This window comes from Macaca nemestrina, chromosome 7 (genome assembly GCF_043159975.1).
Source record: "Macaca nemestrina isolate mMacNem1 chromosome 7, mMacNem.hap1, whole genome shotgun sequence".
Lineage (NCBI taxonomy): Eukaryota > Metazoa > Chordata > Mammalia > Primates > Cercopithecidae > Macaca > Macaca nemestrina.
The window spans coordinates 22288914-22314184 of NC_092131.1; the positions used below are offsets into that span (position 1 = coordinate 22288914).

At 41.2% G+C, this 25271-nt stretch overlaps 1 protein-coding gene and 1 long non-coding RNA gene across 5 annotated transcripts in view; one reads left to right on the forward strand and one right to left on the reverse strand.

Moving 5' to 3' along the window:
- LOC105467607 (fibronectin leucine rich transmembrane protein 2) overlaps positions 1-10196 on the reverse strand; it is a 105926-nt gene extending 95730 nt beyond the window's left edge. Inside the window, exon 1 of one of the 4 annotated variants that reach the window (XM_011717325.3) lies at positions 9495-10196. The gene's annotated coding sequence lies outside the window, so the exon portion shown is untranslated. Of the gene's footprint in view, positions 1-6041; positions 6248-6767; positions 6871-9472 lie in introns of those variants that run through there. The other 3 variants (XM_011717326.3, XM_011717327.3, XM_024788449.2) reach the window with 3 other exon arrangements.
- A 127-nt stretch (positions 10197-10323) lies between these two features.
- Positions 10324-15994, forward strand: LOC139364218 (uncharacterized). Its single transcript, XR_011625664.1, has 2 exons — positions 10324-11414; positions 13851-15994. It is a non-coding gene; the product is annotated as an uncharacterized lncRNA (long non-coding RNA).
- The last annotated feature ends 9277 nt before the right edge of the window (positions 15995-25271 follow it).

A 25271-nucleotide genomic window follows, 5' to 3' on the forward strand; every position in this document is an offset into this window, starting at 1 on the left:
CTCAAAATTATATTTCCAAAATCAAGCCAAGCTGTCAAAGGAAAAGTTTGACCCTCGGACTCAACTCACCCTAATTATCCTTTATCCTTAAAATGGATACTTTCATCAAAATAGCACAAACTCAGAAAAGGAGATAATCCATTATTAACTGAATGGAAGAAATGATATGGGGGCTACCAGACACTGTATTGGTTAGACGATATCCCTTGAACCCGTAAGAGTGAAAGCTCCTGAAAGGCAGGACTCTGTCTTGGTTACCATCTTATTTATATAAAACCTCGTCTGTCATAGCACAAGACAGGCATGCAGTGATAAATGTTATCAATTTGAATAATGCCTCTTTATAGGAATATAACACTGTATTGTTATCAAGGTATTTTCACACACATTAATCTTATGTGACCTCTCAACAACTCTGTTGAACTCTGTAGAGAGGAAATTAAGTCTCCAGGAGATTAAGTAATTCATACAAGGTTGACTATAGAAAGAAGTATGCTGACACGAGAATGCAGATTTTCTGTTCTTTCCCCTAAGGCAACCTCATTTATTTCCCACTCCCCACCACAGTCAAAGTGCCAAATACCTACATCATAGGATTATACTCATTCAGAACAGGCAAACTTGTCATCTAATCTAACGCAGAGGAGTGAAATGCTATTATTTTAAATCTAAATATTTCTAGGTTTGTGATTTGTCTTACTGTTCTAACTAAAACAAACAACTCTCATTATTTTGGGTGGGTTCATAAAGAATGGAACTTCTCAATTCTATCTGCAGAATTCTACATCTGTATAATAAAATGCCCAGCCTTAGTAGCCCTTAACTTCTTTCTGGCTCCAGTTACCCAATCAGAAGTGAGGCAGGTAGGATTTTCTTGTATAAATTCAGAAGCAGTTGTGAGAAACAGATGAAATCCTGGACGTGAGAACTGGAAAACGTAAGGACCAGGAGTGATGAGGGTGGATACGAATGTGCTTTCAAAATCAATCTTAAAAAGAGATTCCTTGAACCTCTATGGCCCATATGCACCCAAACTAACCTGTAACCTCCATTTTGTCTATTAGATATGATGAATATTAAAATTCCTTGCATTATTTCCTTTGTCTAAGTACTTGAGTCCAATTTTGGGGCCAAAGTGAGAGAGGAAATCATTACAGAGGCTGTTTAGATGCTGGATTCTGATGAAAGTGACATGTAGAGGCAGCTGGGGCTAAGAGTGACACCAGCATGTGAACCTATTTCAGGACTGATATGCGTCTAATGCTTTCCATTCAGTCATATGACCTCTGTTGACTTCAATGGATAGTATATTTGTGAACCAATTTTAGAAGCCACTGTTCTTTTGCTCCCTGCTGAAGGTGGTTTCAATTGTTCTGAGGCCTAATATCATCTATAAACTTTGGGACCTGGTATTTTTTCAGTGGGTTTAAATCCAAAAGCCCTCAAGTTCTTAAGGGGTTCAGACGGAAGATTCTTTTATCTGTGTCATGAAAGCTCTAATAAAGAGAACTGAAATATAACAGTATGACATGTGAACCAAGGGAAGAGAAGACCTTTTTCCAAGTTTCTTGCACATTCCCTTAAAAGCAACCTGGGAGCAAAGTAGGGGGAAAAACTGCTCAGTTTCTAACGAGCATCTAATGGTTAGTGGCTTCAGAGAGTTATTTAGTGAATGCTTCAAAAATGGCTGAGGTCTGTAACCATTAAACTGCCAGAAAAAGTATGTCCTTATTAAGTATTAGTAGAATACCTGACCAGTGTGTGAGAATCACCAACGTGCCCTTTTGACTTTCCAAATTATATAAGAATATTTTCTTTGACCTTCCCTGATTAACAGATCCGGACGTAACAATGACACTGCTTTGTTTGGGTGACTCAAGACACATGGCACTGCACACTTTGGCAGGAACACATCCTACATTAAATTAAGTTAGAGGTGGTATTTGAAAAATAAATAAATAACGGAGTTCCAATTCACTGCAAATGGTACAGGAGGCCAGTAAGTGGGAAGCTTGCAAGAGAAGGACTTCTTTTAGAAAGATGTTTTACAGGACTTTTTCTGCATCATTAACTCTTCTGGAATCCTGAACATAACATGATGAATTCCCCTGAAAAAGTAGCTACTGTTTAATTTTGAATCACTTCAAAGAGCCACAGTAGAAGGAATCAAAGAAAACCAAAAAGACCAGTAGATGTGAAATTCGCCAAGGAAGGAAAAAAAAAAAACAAAAAAAAAAAAATGAAGGTTCTAACAGATTTTGACCATGTACTCAAAATACCACTGATTATTTTACTAATACAGTGTTTTACTGTTCCACGAGACTGAAATAAGTCTCTGTATTCATCAGAACACAGGGTATTTTTATTACAATATTTGGGTCGTAGCCTTTGAAAAAGGAACATACTTAAAACCTTTAAAAGAATCTCTGTCTTAAAATGGTTCTTCGTGTGTGTGTGTATGTTTTACTATAAACAGATACGTAATTGGAGGTCCTTTATTACCGAAAGGAGTAAAAGTATACTGATACTTCAATTCGCAACATGTAGTTTTAAAAGAAAGATATAATTGTGCAAAAGCAATTTGGAGAGTAGAAAAGGTAAGAAAGTTGGCTGCAGTATGATAATGGTTGTTTAACTTTAATAATAATAATAGCTAGTCTTAAAAAAGTCTTTTGTGTAAAAATTGCCCAAGGGAAAAGAAAGAAAACCTCCTAAAAATTCCATATCCCCAAATACCTCTAGATCCAAAACCATCTGGAAAATGTCAGATAATGGTATCCACCCACCTAAGAAATTCAGTAAACTTTGTCTTCAATTAGCATTTGAAATAATCGGCTAAAATTGAAATTTCTATCTGAAAACCCTCAAAAGACAAACCTGGATTAGGAATCAGATTTTTAAAGTCTCCTTAAAAGGACCATCTGTTTATAAATACTCTTCTCACACTCTTTGATCTGTACCATAAGTTCACAGTAGAAGCACAGCTGAATTTAAAGACATATACACACAGCTACCACGAAGTCTAGTTACCACATACATATTCTGAGCTCCTCTCAAGTTTCCCTTGTTATGTAAGCACTTAGGAGCAATAAAATTTCACTTACATTCAGCAGTATTGTGAGTCCCAAAACAATAGTCAGCCTGACTGTACAATCCCTTCATTGGCAGTGGATAGCTCTGGTGTTTTATTTATGTTGATCATATTGTCAATGCTATATGGAATAACCATTTAGTTGCCTGTTAGTCCATAACATTTTTATTACTGTAATTAAATGTCATTATCCATATTGCACTCTGTATTAGAAAAATCAAATTAGGTAAACTGAAATATCCAGAAAGAACGACAGAGCTGTTGGGATTTACCCCCAGCACCCCCAACATTATCTTCAGACCTTGATGAGAACGGAAAAAAAAAAAACAATGAGTATTCACTTCTCACAGATAGAGGTCACTAATGGACTGAATTTGAATCACTGTAGCAGAAACCACAAAGTTATTAAAGTAATCTAGTGAAAAAGGAACTTGAATTGAAATTAAAGATATCAAAAGATGATTATCCGGAAAAGTCTGACCTGAATACAAATATTGCAACACCTTGACCTTTTTTTGAATCTTCTAAAGAGAGAGCAAAACCAAAAGCCGCTTGGCACCCTTGCTGTTTTTTAACTTCAGACGCTTCAGATCCCAGAAGCAGGAATTCTTCCTTGTAAAGTACAAAGCTCAAGAGTCAAACTAGATCAGATGTTCACACTGGGTCTCTACAGAATAAAGCTTCTGGACTTGTACATACTTGAGCCTTTCTTAAAACCACAGCTTCAAACTGGGAAAATATAAAGTTGTCTAAATCCTAAATCAAACTCACCAGCAGGCCAGAATATAAGTGTAACGGGCATCAGAGAAGGTTCAAATTAGATCCAGCCGGTCAAAGTCAAACTCGGATATGATCACATCATCTGAAACCAAGCATACAGGAAAAGCCACGACTGCTTTGGGGACTCCAGGGTAACCCAGCATGGTGTCATTTGGGAATCTACTTTATTCTGCTAAAAGCATCCCCTGGAATTTCTAAAACTGCAATGAAACTACTGAAGTGTTAAGACATGGGCTTTAAAAAAAAAAAAAAAACAAAAAAAAAAAAAACAAAAAAAACCAGCATTCCTTCCATGCTAGGTTTGTAATAGGTTCTGCTAAAGTACACCTAGCCCAATTCTTTTTACAATTTCTTGTATCTACTGGCAGAGACATGGAATAATGTTTGAAATTTCATCTTCCAACCTCCTCCAGTCAAAGATATATGCAACTCAACATGACAGTATGGTGTTGCGCTGTCTTCAGTGATTATTAAAAATCCCTAAATGGTTTAACCCTATCCTGTTTCAGGCTTTCAAGGAGGGGAGGAAGAGAAGTAGTATTCTCAGACGCAATAAAGCTGTGGAGAAAAAAGCAACTTTTCGTGGTATGCGTATTACCCACAGATTGATTCTCTGCTAATATGGTGGCTGGTGGCCTGCCCATCGTAAGTAGCTGGCCCATGTTGTTCAGTAATGAAGACAAATAAGAATCTAGTTCTAACATTTCAAATACTGACCTAAAATTTTACATTCACACTGAACAACCTAATATATCCCTGGAAAAATGCCAATCTGCATTCTATTTACCTCAAAAAAATTTTTTTTTGGTGGGGGCCTTTTCATTGGATATTTATTAAGGTCATATCGGTTAAGTCGACAGACAATATCGGTCCGATATGGAAGCTAGCTTTCGTGTTAGCTTTCGGCTGTGAGAAGTTAGACATAATAAATTTAGCAGTAAGTCTGTGGGCGAGTGGACATGCTCCAAAGCGCCCTGTAACCCTCTGTGATTAAACAGCCTCTAGTGGGGAGCAATAGCTCCCATTTAGAAAAGGCTTTGTATAGCAAATGCAGCATGTAAAGAAATCTAATCAGCATCTTGCACTCTTGAGCGAGCGTTTACACGGATTTGTGCCTTGCACTTGGTTAGCTAACTGTAAGCTTTACAAGAGAATTCCTTACTAAAATTAATCAAAAGCTCTTGAAGACTGATTCCCATTCACAGGAGAAGACAGGATGAGTTTCCAGGCGAATAAATAATGATCATAATAAAGATAGCAGCAGCAAACGCTGAGCTGCTTTGAAACTAAAAACTGAGTTGGGGGAGAGGGGGCGTCGGGGAGTTGGGGCTGGAATCTTTTTGCTTTTGGAGTGAGCTGCAGCTATTTTCTTAGCCTGAGTAAGGCTGTCGTTCGGGAAACGTGACCGTCTTCTCTCCGCTGCTGCCGCCGCCTCAATGCGCACACGCGGCCACTCACTACCTTGGGACCACTGCGCTTCAGGCCCCCGAGAAAAATTCAGCCTCTCTGCACCACCACTAACCCCCTCCCCCAAACACGCACACACACAAACATACATACGCACAGTCGTGGCAAATTCACATCGCCAATAGCTAACACGTTTCACCTCACCCCTGAATGAAAATGTAACTTCTAAAGTTCCTATTTTATGACGCCAGAAGGTGAAGGGAGGGAACGAGGACTCCAGGGATGTCAAAAGGGGAAAGGATATGTTTTTCCCCTTTGCTTGCAGTATTTCACCCCTGAAATTTGCTGTCCAGCTAAACGAAGCAGGTGAGTAGGGAGTGGGCTCAAATCATTTTTTAAAAATTGTAAACGGGTGAGAGTGTGAAGAGGGGTGCGTGCGGTAAGTGAAATCCATGAACCATTTCTCTGGACTGAAGAATACTAAAAGCCCATAAATTCACATTCCAAATTTCCAAAGAGATACAAGATGAGGCGCCAGCTGGGGCTGAGGGTTCTCATCCACTCCTGGGGGGATTTGCCTCGCCGCACAGCTGCCCCTCTAACGTGACTAGTGATCTGCCAGTGCTCGGTGCCCATCCCCGGGACCTTGAACTTCGCCTCCCTCTTACTTCCTGCCAGACCCGCGAGGGCCAGGGAAGGTTCTGGGAGGAAGCGGGAGCGCAACCGAGGGGCATGGAAGAAGAGGCTTGGGGGCGCGCGTTACCTGCAAAGGTTCTCGAGGTCTCCTTCCAGCCCTGGTGGTAATCCCGCTCAGCGCCGCGCCCTCCCCCAGATCCAAACTTTTGCTGGGTCCTCCGGGTGGCGGCGGAGGAGACGGCGGCGGCTGCTGGAGACAAGCCCTGTCGCCCGCAGCGTCGGGGCGCGGGGGTGCGGAGGCCGGAGCCTCAGAGCGACGCGCGCCTCCCCGCAGCCGGCCAGGGCCGGGGCGCCCAGCTCGCCTCGCTCGCTCTCGCCTACGTCCCCTACGGAGCTGCGGCATCGTCTTCCCCAGTCCTCCGCCACCTCCGCCTCCAGGGTTCGGGCATGCCACTTTCTCTTGGCTCCGGCCGCCGCGGCCCCCGCCTTCTCTCCTCCTCCGCCTCCCCCTCTCCGCTTCGTCAAGCCAACGAACCCCAAAAGAAGTACAGCGAGCGGGGAAGGCGGCAGAAAGCGGCCCCGCGGCGCCCGAGCTCCTCGGATTTGGAGGATCCCGGGACTCGGCGGGAGACCGAGGCGGGCGCTCCTCCGACGCGTGTGTGCGGACAGCTCGGAGCCGGGCGTGCGGCGCTGCGCGGGGGCGGGCGCAGGGCTCGCTCCAAGTGCTGCGCCCGCCCGGCGTGGGTCTGGAGGCTGCTCAGACCACACTACTGCTTCAGTCCGACGCGGCCGGGCTAATGTAGGCGCCGCGGCCCCCACCCCCACCCCTCCTGACACCCCCGGAGATGTTTACAGTAATGAATTCGCGGAATCGTCTCCGCAGCTCCCGCGCTCCTCCTCTCCCTCCGTCCCTCGCGCTCTGGCGCGCTCCGCTCCTGGAGCCCTCTTTCTCTCCCTGCCTCATTCCCTCCCTCTCTCCCGGAGTCCCTCCCACTTTTCTGGTTTAAAGAATGCTTGGGAGGCGCGGCTGCTACCCAGCGATTTCCAAGAGGCAAAGTCGGACTTGGCTTTTAACCCTGTCCTCTCTGAAAAGAGTTTCAGAGCGCCTGGCTAACCCGGCAGATGCCAACCTGACCTTCTCTCTGTCTACCCAGCACATACCGTCCCTACCCCCAGCCCTTAGGGATAATGTCACCATCTGAACCCTGAAAGGAGATTTTCCCCATGCCTGCTTAATGGTGTACTGCCAAGAGGGAGGATCTATTACTTAGACATTGAGAAATGAGCGAAACGTGAGATTAGAGGGTAAAATACAGCAAACCTCTCAACCAAAATGGCGTTACTTCAAATGCAGACAACCTTGGTGATGTGCCCCCCACTCCTCACCCCATCACTAGTTCCCTCATCCTGGACCACCTTAAATGACTTTAACTGGGGGAGTGATCAAAAAATGAATGAGATTAATTTAAACGCCCCCACTTTCTTCCTTCACGCTGGCTGCTTCTGGCAAGAGCGTTGTTAAATTTCCCCACAGATTGCAGCGGACAACGAGAGATTCAGCCTAAAGATTAGCAAACAGTCTTGACAGCTAAGAAGCCTGATTTCTGTACAGGCAACGTTTCCACTTCGCAATCTCTTTCCAAAGGTTAAAGAGTAGCGTAAAAAACAAACAAGCAAGCAAAAAAACTAGGTGCACGTCTCCATGTCGGAAGGAGGAGATATTTTTGGTTTTCTCATCTCATTTCATGCTGCTCCTTCTGCCTCCAGCAAGTTGCTGTCATGTTGTAACAAGTCCGGTGAGGCTGAATCTGAACAGAAGAGGGAGAACGAGCCCGCTCCAAGAGCTACGCCGAGACGCGCCGTCGGTGTGGCCACGCGAGATGCAACCGGAGAGTTTGAAACTAGCCCAGGACCAACCCCCCAGGGATCCGCTCAGCTCTCCCCGCAGAAGAGTTGTACTGGGGCGGTGGCCGCCACAGGCAGAGGATGATTTCCGGACGCGCCCCAGGCGCGACCGCACTCCTCGTCCTCAGTTCAAAGCGTGAGTAACTTGGCACCACTTCCCCAATTGTTTTTTATTTCCTTCGCATCCCTGTTGTGTCTACCGCCTTCACGTATTTGAGAGCCTAAATCATGTTAAGACGACTTGGAGAAAAGCCCGATTTGCCACGCAAGGATCCACCCAGACGCACGCCCGCGCGGAGACGCACGCTGGCACACGCGCTCACACACGCGCACACACACACGCGCACACTACCCGGTTCATGCGCGCGGGTCTCTCTTCCTGTTGCATTATGCAAAGGTGGCTAAGACGCGCCTTGACTTTGATTTACATAGCCCGTCTTCTCCCCACAGTGTGTGACTAATAAGTATCCCGGGGAGGAGGGGGCGCGGCTGGGGGTGTTAAGCGGAAGGGAACAGACAGTGAGTGCCATCTTGCTGGGAGGTTCCAGGAGCAAAGCGCCAACGACGACAGTGGCGGTGGCCTCAGCTCCACCAGTAACTACCGCTGGCAGGAGCCCCACACGCTCTAGGAGTTTCCCGGGTGTCAAATATGGATCCAGCCCGTCCCAGTCACCCTCTTCCACTATGGCTTCCTTTCCCTGGTCAGTACCCCGACTTCAACTTACAGCCTTGATCTAGGGCTTGATTACAAAAGACCGCGGCAGCGCTCAAAGTGCGGGGGCGAGCCCGGTACTGGTCAGCGCGGCGGAGGGATCTTTCCAGGAGACTCCAAGCTCCCAAGCCTGTTCAGAGACTGGGTAACAGCTGGCAAGGCCCTGCTCCAGTCAACCTCGCTGGCTCCTTGTCCCTGCATTCAGCACCTGGGGGCTTTTTTCGCCCTCTCCCTGCGTCCCACGCACGCGGCTCAAGGAACTCGATCCCGATTCCGCCCGCTGTGCTCCCCAAGCCTTCGCCACCTCCTCAGGCGCTCTAGAAAGGCTAGATGGCCCCAGCTCAGTGCCCGCCAGCCCGAAGAGGACAAGCAGGGCTGGAAGGGACTTGGTTTTGGAAAAAGCACCCTCCCCACCACCACTCCCACCCCCACCAACTCTAAGGAAAAGGAATTAGTATCCACCGCATCTGTTTAACTGCTAATGGATCCCAGATTATGGGCAGGTAGCACGCTGGTGTCTTTAGATACAACCGCTTGATAATAACGCTGGTGACATTAACAACAGCTTGTGGAGGGGAGACGGTTGTTACTGGTGAAAGTTAAGAGATTCAATCTACGGAAGTAGGAGGGTGAACTCTGGCAAGGTTAGGGGCACTGAGAACCCCAGTTTAGCATCGATGCATCTACTAGACAAGCAAATTTGCGTTTTGACCCAGAACTCAGTTATATAGCTCCTTAGAGGAGGTGGATTTGACCAGCAGACAGATGTCCCCAAAGTCGAGAGAAAGCTAAGCTTCGTATTTTCTCTCCAGGTAAGAGACAAAGCTTAGAACACCCCACTTAAGATGACCACCCCAACTCTTTCAAAAAAAAAGAAATCCCCCAAAGAAACAGCCTGGTGCCAGCGTAGCAGCAGCTCGGCCGGTTATTGGAAACTTCACCTGGCACCGCAGCCCCTTTTACCTGACGGCTGCGTCTTCTCCTCGGAAAGGGCTCATCCAAATCCGACAGGGTCAGGGAGGTGGAAAGGGAAGACGCTGGCGCGGCAGCAGCGGGGCTCCCGGGGCATGGTATTGTTTTAGGGGTCGCCGCCGAGGTCCCTCCTGCCCATCGTTGAGAACTGCCACCCTGATCCCGGGGCTCGGTGGACACGGCGGTGGGAGCGGAGATGCCGCCTCGCCGCTGCTGGGCACCCGGGACGGAGGACCAGAGGCGCACCTCGGCAGGAGTAGCGCAGCGCCTTGGCGCGGAGATTTGCGGGCGCTGATGGTATCTCAAGCGCTCGTTCCTCCGCGGTGACAATGGATAATGCCAAAAGCGCAAGTGACGGCGACAGGTTTCGAACGTACAACTAACTACAAGGTACCCAGCCTGAGACAGTAAGCTGCCTTTCCCCTCCCCCTCCTCTCCCTCCTACCAGGGAGGGAACTAACTTAACCCTGTGAGCGCCTGACACTCCCTAGAGAAGCTGGGATCGACTAGGAAACCGCAGGCGGCGGCTCCCGGGGGCGAGAGCTTTGTTCACGTGCGTTTCCAGTGGGTGTGTTGCTGTCTAGGGGCACTCGCGTGGCAAGACGCCCGTGGCTGGCTTCCAGAGCCCAGATTCAAGGATGGGAAGGAGCCCTAGCGTTTCATCCGGACCAGACCCAGCCCTCGGAGTCTATTTTTTGCCTCCAGTTACCGGATTTACTGAAGTTGCCAGCGAAGTTGGTTTTATTCCTTTACTTCTCTACTCTCCGCCCCCGTCCACGCCCCCCAACCCTGTATTATTTCCTGTCCTAGCTGCGCTTTGAAGATTCGGAACTCTTCGCTGGTTCTAGCTATAGATTTTAACTGTGTTCCGTATGAGAGACGAATTGTGGAGGGTACCCAGCCACCCATGCCAAGTGTAAATGAAACCGCAAGAAAAGCTGCCTCCCACTCACCCATCCAGTGTCCGAGTAAGCCTAATGACACACATTCACATAACTAAGACGAAGACACAGGAAGATAGGGGTGCGGAGGACGGAGTTTGATGTGTGAATGGGAAATGGAAAGAGAGGGGAGAGTGCGCGCGCGAGAGACAGCTGGAGCCTGAGCCTTAGAATGGAATGAACGGGAAACACATACAAGAATGACGACGCAAAAATGTATCAGAGTCCCAACATTGACAGCAGCGGGTCAGCTTTAAGCGCCTACATTTTGATCCGCGAAATTTCCCAGCTTTTTTGGAGGCGGTTACATAGAGAATACAGGAGCCTCTGCCTTAGCCGCCCAGATGCTTTGCATTTTGTACACAGCTTTGACTAAGTGCTCTGGACTTCCAAGAAGTTAACCGGAGTGGAAGGCGAGTCATATTGTGGATGCGGAATGCAAGCTTAGACAAGAAAAAACTGTCAGCAGAGCGCCTCTGCTGTCACCGTCACACCCAAATGAGCGAGGACGTCGCTCAGAGCGCAAACTCAGATCCACACACGGACATCTTCGACCGAATCCTTCTTCTGTCTCTATTCCGGGCTAAGGAGAGAAAGAAACGAATACGGAACCTTTATAGAGCATTCAGAGGCTACACACATGGATCTTGCTGAAACGGAGTTACTTAAAAACAGAGAAAGTATGTTTTCCCACCAGATAGATGTTATAATTCCTCTCTGAAGCATACCCAAGTCTATGGGTATCAGTAACAGCCATTTCAAATGCCTCTCTGAGCCGTGCCAGCCCCATGAGAGGCTGTGGGGATGCTGCTTCCAGCTTTCCCTGTGCAGAACTCCGTTGTAAATCCGTCTGAGTTGCCAAGGTGGCAGCAGAGCATAGGGATAGCTCCTCAAGCTCCAGCATCAACAAGGAAGATCACATTTTAGGACAAATACTCATCTACCTGCATTTAAACATCCATTTTCGTATGTAAGTGTACATAAGTATCCGCAGGAGGTTCTTCCTTTGAAATCTTGATCCAAGAAAGCAGCGTAATTATTTCATCTTTAAGAACACATTTTAAAAAGGCAAAGCAGGACTTTTAAAGCAACAAAGGTTTTGCTTTCTGATTTATGCTGCTAGAAAACGAACGAGATCGAAAATGGGGGAGGGAGTTGTTGCAGATGTACAGAATTCATATTTTAAATTATTGCTGTTTCTAAACCATGAGCAAACCATGTTATGAGTATGTGCCACCTATTAAAAGCTATTGGTTGCAGCTATTGTAATCAGGACAAGGAAAATTAAGTAAGGAAAAATATCACGCCAAAATACAAGCAGAATCGTTGTAACAAATTTCTTATGCACATGACCTATGAGTCGGCTTTAGAAATGTGTGATGATGGGGCCAGAGGAAGCAAAAGAATAGGAAATGTGGCTCAGGGACTCCAAAGAGCGATAATTTTGCAGACTCACAAAACTATAATAATTACGTTACTTTATTTTTATTAGGAAACTCACTGATCCATAAGAGAAGTGGGTGAAAGAAAAACGAAAAGCAAATCTGCAAGCTTCAAAAAACAGAGGGTCAGCCCACTATTCTTAAGACTTCAGTCTTCAATAGTTTTCCTTTCAATTGAAACTGGCTATCATCTCAAATTCTTTAATCCCCCACCCCCATGTTTCTTACATCATTCCCCATCTATACACACATATGTACATTGGCCTTTCTTTTCTAATACCTTGTGAAAGTAAAAATAACACAGTATAATAAGATCATGATTTCAGCTCAGTTTTGATCTTGGGTAAATTCGACGCTGAAGTGCTTCTTCATTTATAAAATGAATATGAAAAAAAATCCCTGTTCTGCCAGCCTTATAACATTGTCCCACCATGAGTCAGCATATGAGAAAGTGCTTTAGAAATTCGACTTGTTACTGCTAATGATATTATCATTCCATCACACCATATCAGCCTTCAAAATATTGACAAATTATATTAGTGCAAACATTGTCAGTTTCCCCTGATGTTATCATCTTACATTACCTTAGAACATTTATCAAAACTAAGAAACCAGCTACATTGCTATTAACTAAATCTTAAACTTTATTCATAGTTCATCAGTTTTCCTACTAAGTCTTTTTCCTGTTTTAGGATCTCATCTAGGATATCCCATTGCCTTTAAATATCCTATCTCCTGTATTCTGTATAATTCTTCAGTCTTTTCTTGCTTTGTATGATCCTGTAAGTTTTGAGAAGTGATAGTCAGGTATTTTGTGGAATATCTATCACTTTTGGTTCATCTAAAGTTTTCTCATGATTAGGCTCTAGCTATAGTTCTTGGTAAAAAGTATCCGAGGTGGAATGCTTTACTGGTCACATCATGTCAGCTGGCACATGATAGCAGCATGATGCCACTGATGACATTAACATTCTCCAAGATATTTCATATCAGGGTTCTCTACTATAAAGTTATTTGCCCTTTCAATACTCGGTTCTTTGAAAGTGAGTCACTGAATCTGGCCCACCCTCATGAATTTACAATTTTTAAGTGAGCAGAATAAGCATTTATGATTTGTAAACATCTCAAATATCAAATTTACTCAGGAATAATCTCTCACAAAATTTTTCCTGTATACAATTTAGAGAAGTCCTCCTGTATTTCCTTAGGAAAATGCTGAGCAGGCCAGGTGCAGTGGTTCACGCCTGTAATCCCAGCACTTTGGGATGCCAGGGTGGGTAGACCACAAAGTCAGGATTTCAAGACCAGCCTGGCCAAGATGGTGAAACCCTGTCTCTACTAAAGATACAAAAAATTATGCAGGCATGATGGTGCGCACCTGTAATCCCAGCTACTCTGGAGGCTGAGGCAGGAGAATCGCTTGAACCCGGGAGGCAGAAGTTGCAGTGAGCCAAGATCGCGCCATTGCACTCCTGCCTGGGCAACAGGGCAAGACTGTCAAAAAAAAAAAAAGAAAGAAGGAAGGAAGGAACGGAGGAAGGGAAGGGAAGGGAAGGGAAGGGAAGGGAAGGGCAGGGCAGGGGAAAGTGCTCAACAATGTCCTTTGGCTACATATTTTGAAGCAATTTTCAATTAGTCTGTGTTTTACAATTCCCAAACCCAGTCATTCTCCAAATCTTGGTAAAGTTTTTTGTTTGTTTGTTTGTTTTGTTTTGTTTTGTTTTGTTTTTTATTCTCCCTTTTGTCCAGTCCCATTGCCACATTTCTGGATGACTCAAAACTCCAACTTCTCTATGAAAAGATAATATCCATTACATCCTAACCTTTTCTCTTACATTTTTCCACCATTATGGTACTCATTTCATTCTCTCTTAAAGTAATATTAGCAATCTACATGTTTAATATCGTGATTAGATCTTACTGACTCCGAGAATTAAGTTGGTTTCACTTTTCTATTCTCTTAGTGTTCCGTATAGAACTTTCACCTGATTGATGCTCAAAACATGGTTGCTGAGTTCACAAATAAGCTCCTCTGTCACGTAGAGAGCATCTTGTTCTCCAAGATGTGGACCAGTATAAGGAAACCCATGCCTACCACACTATGGAGAAGTAAGTTTCTTTTCTCCCATGAGTATAAAATACTCAGTCTATGACATCCTTTAGTGAGTGTGACTTGATTCACGTGAATCTGTGACATTGAAATGCATATTCTTCTGATTTTGAAACACCACTCTACAGTGAATGGCTCATCCATTTATCCAACACACATCTGTAGAAAACACAAAACATGTAGCAGGCCCTTGATGAATAGATTCAGTCCCTGTCTGTCAAAACTCAAAGTCTAGAGGAGACCCATAGAAAAATAATTATCCTCTCTTTAGGGAAATATAACAATTTAGATATGTGCAAAGTACTTTTGTGCCCTGAAACAGGTTCTTTCTAGAGAAGAGGCTCATTCAAATGATGATGAGAGTCTTTTGACAATGTACTGATTTTACCGGGGACTTTGTGGCATTATTTTATATCCAGCCTTCTGCATACAGCAGCCCCAGCTACTGGCGTCCCTAGTCTCAAGGAAATTCCTTTGGGCCAAGAATTGGAAAATCAGCGTGAAAGTAATTGCTTGAATATCCATTTCCTCAAGCCTTGGTTTCTTTGCCTTTCTGTGCAGGTTACAAGATGATTATGCGTGAACAAAAACAGAAGGTACATACTGGCAGGAAACAAAAGCACGTTAAACCATGGAGATTTCCTCTTACATAAACCTGCCATTTGTTAAGCAGTTGCTCTCTATTCCACAGGGAAGCTGGCAAAAACTTGATACAAACATTCTCCAACTGCACTGGGAGGAATAAGTGAAGGTAACATCTTTTTAAGAAAGGCATACAAACAGATAAAAGATCTACCTAGGGACTTATTCAAACTTAGATGCTACCATCGTGCAAAATGTTACCGAATCAGCACACCAACATGGCACATGTATACATATGTAACAAACCTGCACGTTGTGCACATGTACCCTAGAACATAAAGTATAATAAAATAATAATAATAATAAAGTAATCAATATGGAAAAAAAAAAGTTACGAGTCTACCTATATCTAACTATAGTTCTGATAAAGAGGGAAGTGATGTTTTAATCTGGGAAAACACACTTAATCAAACATATATAAGAGATTCTGAATTAAAATTGATATATACTTTCTCTCACTATCAACGTGCTAGAAAAATAAAACTGCCTTCTTTGGAAGGACAGAGGCAATTTTCAAGAGTGCTTATTCACAGAAAAAAAATGAATATTTGCACTCAAACTTTATACAGTTACAAAGAGCTCTGAGCTTGGACTTGGAAGCTCTTATTTCAAGTCTCCATCTTATCAGGGAAATCACGTAACTGCTCGGAGCCTCAGCATCCCTTCTATCAAATAAAAAGAGTATAATAAAGATCATCTTTCAGGGTAGATATGAAAAGATCAAGTAAAGTGAGGTGTTTCAAAGCTCAAAATAAGAAAAAGCTGTCATTATTTATATAATTAATGTGTTTATATAACATATAAATATATATAATTTATATAAATATGAACACAATTTAGCGTGAGATATATTTAGTCCATCTAACCTTCAGCCATTTCATGGAGTATTAATTGCATTGCTACTTCCTGCTTTGTTGGTAACCTTGTTCCATATAACCTCTGAGAGCTTCGAAGGTGTAGAGCTGCTTAGTTCTTGCACAGTTAACTCTGCAGTGCTTTCAGGTTTCACCATCTGCCACCCTAGAAATAAACTTGACCTACCCTAGAAATAAACTTCCTCAAACCAGAGAATTCTGAGCTTGCCTTTTCACTATATATATTATTTAAAAATTTGTATAAATTGCTTAGCCAATTTTCTTTCACCCTTGTTTTCCTTAGCTAATAGAGGTAACTGTAAAGTTTTTCAAGTGAGTCTTTTATTTTGCTCTTTAATTTTATTCCTGAATTATTTTAGTGCTTGAGTTTTCTGGATTTAGTCATCTCATTTACTTACTTGGTTGGAACACTTGGATTTTATGTTTCCTTTTTCTCTACATAAAACAACTTTGAAAAATAAAATTAACACTAAAAACTTGATCAGAAAGTTAAAGGAACAGTTCCTCACAAATAGTGTCTGTTTCTCTGTCTCTGTCTTATCTTTTGAAGCTTCCTTTAGTACAATATTTTATAAATAGGCTGGACAATCACTTACTGTGAATACAAGTGAGTTTATTAGAATTAGATTTTTGCTTTTTATTAGTCTTATAGGGAAAGGAGTTAAATTTGTCCAAGATGTATACAAGAGACCACATATTGTATGATTTAATTTATAGAAATCTACAGAAAAGTCAAAGCTGTGGAGACAGGATGCAGATTATTGGTTGCCAGAGGAGTGGGATTAGGGGGAGAGAAGAGAGAATAGGGGTTAACAGTAAATATGCATGTGGGATCATAATGCCATGAAGAAAAGGTTCTAAAATTGATTCATGATGATGGATGTTTAACTTGATAAATTTACTAAGAAGAGGCTGGGCACAAGAGCTCGCACCTGTAATCCCAGCACTTTGGGAGGCCAAGGTGGGTGGATCACCTGAGGTCAGTAGTTCGAGACCAGCCTGGCCTACATGGTGAAATCCCATCCTACTAAAAATACAAAAATTAGCTGGGTATGGTGACACGCACCTGTAATCCCAGCTAATCAGGAGACTGAGGCAAGAGAATCACTTGAACCCAGGAGGTGGAGGCTACAGTGAGCTGAGATTGTGCCACTAAACTCCAGCCTGGGTGACAGAGCGAGACTCCACCTAAAAAAAAAAAAAAAAAAAAAAATTACTAAAAAGATGTATGGAGATCTATACACACAAAAAGAACAAATCATATGATATGCAAAATATATCTAAATAAAAGTGTTTTTTAAAAAGCTAGGAAGGAAGAGGTCAATACCTATATCTTGGTCAAATTCTTGTTAGATCCTCATACATCATCAATAAATAGGACTTGAATTATCTTAAGAGGATAAATAAAGAATATGAAATGTATCAGAAATAGTAAACAAATATGCAAGTCTAAACAATTTTTCCTGTAGTTCCCTAACTTTTCAAAACAGCAGGTAATTTCCAATCTAATTAAATACACTTTTTGATCTGTAAAATTTAGAAATGAAATAAACAAAATACCAAGTGACATATCTCTTTCACTCTATTTTCTTTTTAAAAAAGTTTACATTTTTTAAAAGCTTATGAATCACCAAGAGTAAACAAATTTTCTGTATTTGTATTAAGTTCTCTGCTCGCCAGGATCTTCTGCCAAAAGATTCTTCTATTTTTACAACCCAAGGTACGTTTATTTACTATGGCCCACGTTAACAAGATTGTTTATTAATAAAAATCTATCTTTCATAATATAGTTAAGAAGTATTTTTACATATTCAAGAATGGTTTAATTCCTTCAGATATTCATCAGTCACGTATTTTTTACTCTGTCCAGTTAGGGCAATATAAATACCATTTTGTGAGGATGTCAAATTTTTCTTTTTTTTGGCAAAACAAGAAAGCATAAGACAGATGGGTTAAGAAGAAAGTCAGACACAGTATCAGTTGCCAAAGGGGGGAAAACAAGTAAAGACAACATCCTGTCCATCAAGAAACTCAGATAAAAGCTCTTTCTTCTCTCAAATGATGACAGCTCCAGAGCTGTGAGCAACGAGAAAATAAATAAGCACAACCACCAAAAGTGTTTCTCCATGGTTTCCACTGTAATATCTGGAATAGACAGACATGTTATTTTACTGGGAAGATTACCTGAAAAAAAAAGTAACCAAAATAGAAAAGGAAAAAAGAAGAAAACTGAATAGGGTCGTATCATGTCTATTACATCTGGGTAGATGGTTATCATGCTTTTCTAGATGCAGCTGATGAGAACATCCAGGAAGAAGAATCCACATCTCTTTCAGCAATATAGAGGGATCCAAAGCACTGATGTGTGATTCTGACGCAAGAAGCTTCAGGACAACTGACACAGTTGCTCTCAGTTGAAAACGGACCCTAGTTGGTATTCTGAGTTTATTTTTTCTCAAATAGAAGTTTGCCCACAAGATGTGGTAAAATTGAGTTTGTATGCTCTTAAATGGCCTTTTTACAGGCAGGAAGATCTTGTTTGTCAGGCCTCAGGAAACTGTTGATAGAATGAAGGAGGTTAGGATTGTTACTGGATCTGCTGAACCTGTGAGCCATCCATCACCCATTTACAACAGTATCCCGAATGGAAGAGAGATGAGGGTGAGCACATTTAATGAGGTGTGAGCTTTGAATGGACGGAAAAACACAATTCTGAAGGTTTTGAGATCAACTTCTTGAATTAACACAATGGAAAATATTTTATTGTGGATATAAATTATCTTTTTAAGAATTCTTTACATTACTCAGACTTTAGGAAAAGAATAGAAAGTAGATTCAAAGATAACTAAGAAAATTTGCTAATTGCCCAAGTTCTTTTGCTAATCTCTTGTAGGGTGTGTTTAAACATAATAGCATGTTGCAGTCTATTTGGAATAGAATCAGGCTGAGTTTTGGTGTCAAATATGTTTCAAACTAGCTGGGTATTTAGGAAAGTCACTTAATCTCTTTATGCCCCAGATGTCTCATCTGTCACAGGTGATAATAATTTCTGGCAAACATGTTTTACATCATTTTGTAAGTATAGGATAAAATGATAAGTGTAAAAACATTTAAGGGAAAAGCATTTCCCAAAGCAAAGGTGCCATTCTTATTAAAAAATGAGAACGTCTCCTCTTTAACCCCTAAGTTTACTTGAGAATAACAGCCAAGGTAACTCCTTTAGGAAATGATTAGGTTCTGGTTTACATTTCTTATGTTATGGGGGTGATAAAGGCTGATCTTTAGACATGACAAGTACAAAGTCCTATGCTTGTGCTAGAGTTTGAAGAGTCTCATTAATCATGCTCCATTGTGCTACAGGTTCTGTAAACATTGCAAAAGCATAAAGTACAGCCCTTCTCTTAGTGACATCTTTCCAACCTAACTCCAGGAAGCCTTTGAGATTTCTTTAAATGACTGGATTTCATTTCAGTCATTAGTTAACCCTGCCTAGTGGGTGACTATGAATCCCACCAGGCAGAAGTAAGGGGATATGTATTCAAACAGTTCAAACATGGTTTGTCCTGTCACATAACCATTAAGAACAGTAGGAGGGCTTTCCTTTCTTCGGGTAAGTCAAGTCATTTATGTGAATCAGATAATATTCCACATTTATTTGCCTTTAGAAACCAATGCTATAAAGTTATAGTTAGAAAAGAATGCTGACAGTCCTTTCCATGGATATTTTAAGATTAAAAGGCAAGTGTTATTTCTAAGCGATTCATAAATTCTACTGGCAAAGACTTTTATGTAGGAAGAGGCTACTTTGGGACAAGCAAGAAGCCAGACCACCTTAGGGACTATGGGTGAGAATACATTCTTTATTCACTAGGGCTCATTTACCTAAGGTTCCTTTTTATATTTTGGTTATACCTAGCTTTCCAAACCCTCCAAAATTCTTTTATTTGTAAATGTTTTATTATTTATTTTCTGATATTCTATTCATATTTTCCTTCTTAGAACTGTTTTAAAGCACATCTATTAGTTGGAACATACTTTTGTTTTGTAGTTATACAAGCAAAGATTCCAACAGGATTAATGCTAACAAGACCATTTAAATAATGGTGTGGGTGAAATTTGTACAGAGCATACAAAAGTATATTTTAATATAATTAATTTTACAATATTTTTGAAGAAGACTATATTCAGTCCCAATTTCCAAGTCGTTTTGGGAGGGCCAGATACTCTAAGGTGAATTAAAACAGTAATTTCCTGGCTGCTTTTCTTGCCTGTGAACCCCTCCATTCATTTTACTCCAGGTAAACCGTTGGCTACGTGGTTAGGGATTGGTCTAATGAGGCAAATGGAGTTTAGGTAACATAGAAAACTTCAGGCCAGGCATGGTGGGTCATACTTGTAAACCCAGCACTTTGGGAGGCTGAGGCAGGTGGATTCCCTGAGGTCAGGAGTTCGAGACCAGCCTGACTAATATGGTGAAACCCCCTCTCTACTAAAAATACAAAAATTACCAGAAGTGGTGGTGCATGCCTGTAATCCCAGCTACTCCAGGGGCTGAGGCAGGAGAATCGCTTGAACCTGGGAGGCAGAGTTTTCAGTGAGCCGAGATTGCACCACTGCACTCCAGCCTGGGTGACAGAGTGAGATTCTGTCGAAAGAAAGAAAGAAAGAAAGATAGAAAGAAAGAAAGAAAGAAAGAAAGAAAGAAAGAAAGAAAGAAAGAAAGAAAGAAAGAAAGAAAGAAAGAAAGAAAGAAAGAAAGAAAGAAAGAAGGAAGGAAGGAAGGAAGGAAGGAAGGAAGGAAGGAAGGAAGGAAGGAAGGAAGGAAGGAAGGAAGGAAGGGCAAGCTTCTTATGTCTCATAGGATGATATTCATACATGTGGAAAATGCATACAGCTGTATCCATTACCAACTATGGATAAACTAGTTAAGATATAGGATATGCTGACAATAGGTCACCATCTGTAAAATGTGTGTATGGAAAATAAAGCATGTATTTCCTATGCCTATACCTGCAAACTTCTTCAGATTCATCAGCAACCCTAATGTCTCCTCCTCTACCTTCTAGAAGTTTACCACTTTCATGCTACTACTTTGAACATATTTTAAAACAGTGAGATTCAAACTATGCAATTATTTAGAAGAAGAAGAATTAATCAAAATGCATATCTAAATAATTGCAGTGGTTACGTCAGAATCATTAATAACAAGAAAATGTGGATGTGGAGACATCCACATGCTTATAATGATGAACAAAGCTGTGTGAAATACAGTTATGGAATTGTTTCCTGGTCGTTGTGTATCATAATCCATAAATGTCTAGTTATTACATCATTATCTCTCATAGCTATAGCATCACTTTCTCAGATTTCCCTAACGTCCCAACAAAAATTCATGTTCACTCTACCACTCTTGGACCTTGCGTACTTCTCCTTAATGGTTGTTTTGTTTGTACTTTTCCAGATTAAACTTCATCTTGATATTATAGATTCTTTTTCGTTTTTTTCTTTAGTATAGAAATGGTATCTGCATTTTATTACTCATGTTATTAAATATTTCTGAAACCCTACTATGTGTTAGGTGCTGTATTTGATTCAGTTAAATGTGGCAGCAAGAATGCTAGCTCTGCAGCAGATTATTGCAGAGGATTCAGACAAATAAGTAAAATTACAGTGCAATTCTAGTAAGGACTAGATTAGCGGAAACATACGTTCTATATAAGAGCATGGAAGAGGCATCTAACATATTCTTTCGGAGCCAGGAGCTTTTTCTGGTATGGCATGGAATACTGCAGAAACTGATTTAATGTCATTCACACTTTGCATGAAATGTCTATGTGGAGGAAGGGGATAAAAGAAGAGTCAGAGGTAGAAATAGGCTCTGCAGGTTGAATTTAGAAGGGTGAGCTTTATATTGAGGGAAATAAGGAGCATTGAAGGTTTTTAAACAGGAGGGTAATAACATCCAATTTATAATTTTGCTACTTAACTCTGTCATAGACAATATGTAAACAAATGAGTGTGTTCCAGTAAAACTTTATTTACAAAGCAAGGTGGGTGGCTGGAACTGACCCACAGGTCAGAATTTGCAAAACCTAGAAAGCTGCTGCTAAGGTCAATTGCAAGGGTTTGGTCACCTGCTAGAAGTAAGGGAGACCGAGATGGTAAGTTTCTGGCTTAGTCAATGTGAAGCAGATAATTACCAGTGAATAATTCTAAGGCATGTGTGTTAATATACCATGAAGAATGTTATAGAAAAGGGCAATGATGCAATAATAGAAGTTATTGTAATTTGGAGTATATCTTGAAATGCCCCACAAAAACACAAAGTTAGAATAAGCATTGTAGTATGAGAGTGTGAGCTAGCCATTCTATCATTTAAAAAATTATGATGTAACTTTACACCTATAAAATGTACAGGCATTTTTAACACAGTAGTTAGACAGTATTTGTTTAAACACCAAGTTCTAAAAATAAAAGGTGCTAGATACAAGCAAAGTATTACAACCCAGTAACATGTAATATTTTGAAATGCTTAACAAAGAGTCATACATAAGCAGCAGAGACAGGGGGAAATATGGAAACATTTAGAGAAAGGATGTGACTCATAGGAAGAGAGCCAATCTGAAAATTCAGAGAACACAGGGAGGAGACCGAGGAGAAATCCAGAGTGAAATGAAATAACGGTTTGGGGAGCAGATGGTGCAATATCTCATTCTTAAAAGATAAGATGAGTGAAGAATCTGCCTTTTCTCCTTTGAAAGTTACATACCTTACAGTTTCTATTCCATTTCTTTCTTTCTTTTTTAAACACTGGTTTCATCTGTAATTTATCTTTATCCACAATTGGATTTCTTCCAGTTTCCCAGATAATATCACTACTGTTGCCTTGATGACCTGGTGTTTTATGCTATTTTTTTCTCATTCGTTCCATCTCCATTTTTGCTTCTATCCTTCATTTTCTGCAGATGAACATGAAGTCAGTGAGGTTGTGCCATAATGTGCCAAATGTGATGTTAAAATGTTTTGGCAACTCCTAATGACTGGGTTCTGCAAGACATTTGGGAGATATTATTCTCTTACAAGGAAAGGAAATTTCTTTGCTCCTCCTTTTTGGCATGCCTCTCTTGTGGGCCATCAGAGCCCATCAAATGGAGAAGATGCAGCTTTTAAATTCCTGGCAAATATAACTTGGGACCTCAAGCTTTCATTGGTTTTAGCATCCAAAATCTGGAGATTCTGCCCATATCCCCACTCCCTGCCATTCTACCAGTTCCTAGTATCTGAAACTTTGCTGTCAATATCTTCAGTGTCTGGAAACTTTTGGCATGGAAACCACTACCAAACAATGAAACATTTCCTTCTCATGTAGATGGAGTCACATTCATGTGCTTTAGATCTCCAGAACCCTCCAGGAACTGTCTACATGCCCCTGTTTTAAAGAGAGGACACTGATACAAATGTCAAAACCCAATGACAGCAGGGTCATTGCCATCTTGAGTTCTTAATTTCAACATGACGAGCCCTGAGTACGTCTAGATGTGTGAGAATAAGGTTTCATTTAGTGTGCTCAGAAAATAACGTGGAGGCATACAGTTGAAGGCCATTTATTTGGAGTGTGTGTGTGTGTGTGTGTGTAGTGATGTGTGTGTGTATATGTGTGTGTGTATATATATATGTAGTGATTTACATTTTCAGAGGGATCCATTGTCCAGAGAGCAAAATGCATGGTTTCTCTATGTTCCAAGAGGCAGAACCTAGGGTTCACTACTTTTAAAAATTGTTTTATCAGCTTTAAAAGATCCTGTTAGTTGTACTGTCTGTCATGTAGACACGACTACACAGGTCTAACAACATATCCTTGAGTTTTTTTCTATAATGACGGGGTTCACTTTAGTGAAACAGGACATACATACATACACACACAAAGGAAAGAAAAAGTGCCTGCTTCTTACCAAGTATATGGTTAGAATAAAGCTGGGTCTATCCAGGTTCAAGCCCAAATGTCCCTGTAGATGTTTCATCTTATTCAAAGTATAAGGAATAATCCCATCTATTGCATCTGAAATATAACTGTAAAGAATATCAGATGTTTGTTTCAAAAATTATGAAGATTCACATATAACATTGTTTTATTGTCTTAAGTTATACAAATATATATCTACTTTGACTTAGTAATGAGGGTTAATATGGTTTCATTCTTGTTTAATTTTCTCATAGCTAAGTGTTTGCATAGAGCAGACAAATTGCCATATCTTTTTATTAGGTTCATTAAAACCCCCGAAAGGTGATATTTACAATTAGTTGAAAAAAAAAAAAAAAGTATTTCTTTGGCTGAAACAAATCCAGAGTAAGTGATCAAGATTGTACCTCTTCAAAATTTCATAGTCACAGTGCATAGAATGCATTTTAGATAATTCGAAACACAAAATCAATGCTTTAAAAAAAACCCACTTAAAAAAGTCATATCTCACCAAATAACTACCTCAGTCATGTGGAAAATGTTCAAAGATTCACTGCTTAAAATATACTTATTATTCTGTATTATCATAAACTGGAGTTTGTAACTTAGCAAAAATTACCCCATCTTCTTTGTTAATCACTTCAATCTATGGATAGAAATGCATTGTTAGCAACTTTTTTAGCCCCATTGCTCAAAAATTGTCAGAAGGCAGAGTCTGCATGCTTTCTGGACTTTGCAACTACCTGGGCACAGATTTTATACTCTCAGACATATCTACAAGGCCTCCAAGAAGAGGGCTAGAGTTTTTCATCCTCCTTATTGTTTAAATCTCTCAGAAGTAAGGTAGCTGTTGCACATTATCTACACACTCAGAAAACAATAACCTTACATCAGCAAATAATACCTGAGAACCTACTACACATGTGCTAAGCATGTATGCTAGGTATTGGAGATGCAAAGCTGAAGAGGAAGCTGTCCTAGCTGTGAGCCTTCAGAATTTGTTTGGTTGCAACTAGAGAAGAGAACATTAAGTTGCTTTACTTGACAAGAATGTATCCGGTAAAACCTGTCAATTATTGTCCTATTCCAAATTACTGACTTGCTTTTGTTCTAGATCTAATCTTTTTAAAAAACCAGGTATCTGCTAGTTTCATTAGCTATTCAAAGCTTGTCAAAGTGACAAATTATTCTTGTAGTACTTCTACTACAAGACAAAATATGATTTTCAAACATGTTGAGCCTGTGCTTTGCACTTCATTGTGAGTTTACTGGACAGACGATTAAGTTAAGAAATCCTTTGCTAGTAATTAAATACATCTCAAAACCTCTAAGGTTCAGCAAGAGTAATTGCCAGAGAGAGAGAGAGAGAGAGAGAGAGAGAGAGAGAGAGAGAGAGAGAGGAGATCACTGACTCTGCTTACCACAGATAATGTCTTCCTCTAAGGTTTTCCTACTTTCAGTGACTGCAGCCAATCTACTCCTCAACTTCACCTGGGTCCGTTAGCTGTACATGCCAATCTTTTCTTTTGATGTCCACATGTGAAACCGAAATCCCTCCCTTTAATTGTCTGTTGGTAAAACTGAATTACTCTGGAAGTTCCCCAAAATCTTTACTGAATATTCATAAGGAACAAGTGGGAACTAAATGTTAGAAAAGAAAAGAAAAAAAGAAGTATTTCCCCGATAAGGTAGAAATGTGTGTGTTCATCCTATCTAGCTTTCCTGAGCATCTGTTAACCTTATCTTTCTCAACTAGTGAATTAACTGCAGAAGTTATGAATAGTAATGTCAGTGGGGG